This window comes from Cyprinodon variegatus, unplaced genomic scaffold (assembly GCF_000732505.1).
Source record: "Cyprinodon variegatus isolate N-32 unplaced genomic scaffold, C_variegatus-1.0 Scaffold312, whole genome shotgun sequence".
Taxonomy (NCBI): domain Eukaryota; kingdom Metazoa; phylum Chordata; class Actinopteri; order Cyprinodontiformes; family Cyprinodontidae; genus Cyprinodon; species Cyprinodon variegatus.
In genome coordinates, this window is record NW_015150765.1 from 573,456 (window position 1) to 574,745 (window position 1,290).

Here is a 1,290-nt window from a genome sequence, read left to right on the forward strand (position 1 = left end):
CCGGGAGCATTTGGGCCACCTTGGTTCTGACATGGCGGTAATAATCCAGCCCGGGTTTGGATTTTTTTTCTCCAGATTGTGGGAACTAATCTAGAAATAAACTGACCAATCAGACGCAGCCTTTCCATCAACATGGTGCCACCTGTGACCTCCAGGGGGAGTCCCCACTGACCTCTATTCCCTAGATTGCCGATTGCTCGTTGGTAGTAAGGGGTCCAAGTGAAGCCACCGGCCGCCATATTGGTACTCCCTAGTCTCAGTGTAAACAATCTGTGCACCACAGCATCGAACAGCAACGATGTTCTCATTTTCAGGAGGATTTAAGACTTTTAAAATAAATTCATCACTTTGACACAGACTGGCTGTTCCATAGCATCAGTAGATTAACTTTAACTTAGAATAAAAAAACTCGGCCCATCACATTGCAGAGTCATTGTTACGGTAATTACATATAATTTAAAAGTTTTACATAAAGACTGAATTAAAAGCACATGTCTGTTTATGCTGTAGTATTTTTCTATTTGCAAATTTTGCATGCATGATGCCGTATACTTTATGCCGTGTCTTTAAATTAGCCCTCAAATCTGACAGATTTACAAAGGAGCAAATGAATGAACCAGTTTGATCACTCCAGAGCTTCACTTTCTACACTAACAGAATCACATCAATTGGTAAAAAATAACAGAAAACATCAAGTTCATATTTTGCTTTTTGCTCTTAGTTACAAGAATTTGATCATTTGAAAAACTATGCATAAAAGCATGTATGCACACACTGACCCTGACTGTAAAATTACCTGTGAAAAAAACTTCCAACTGCCAGGAAACTGCTGGTTTCTGCAGCCAAATGCTGCACAGGGAGGCATTGTCCTGCGCGTCTCTGTGGGAGTGGGGAGTACCAAGATGGCCGACGGTAGCTTCACTTTTTTCGGGCAATCAGAAATCCAGTGAATAGAGATCAGAGGGATTCCCAGAAACCAGGTGTTAAAGGACCACGAGGGTCCAAGAACCCGTTGGAATTATGTCACACATGACGTCATGTGCAGAGGTGAGATGGAGACACTTTATTAAAAATTAAATGTAAAATACTGTTTATCAGAGGTGTCAAGTAATAAAATACTTAAGAAGAAATGTTGTTTGTCTATAATTTACTGGAGTAATTATCTTATCGACAACTTTTTCCTTCTACTCCTTACATTTTAAAAATAGATTCCTTAGTTTTGTTTCATTTAAGCTCATTTTCATTATAGCCTGTTGGTATTTAATTTAGGTTGGTGCTGCCCCAACTTGT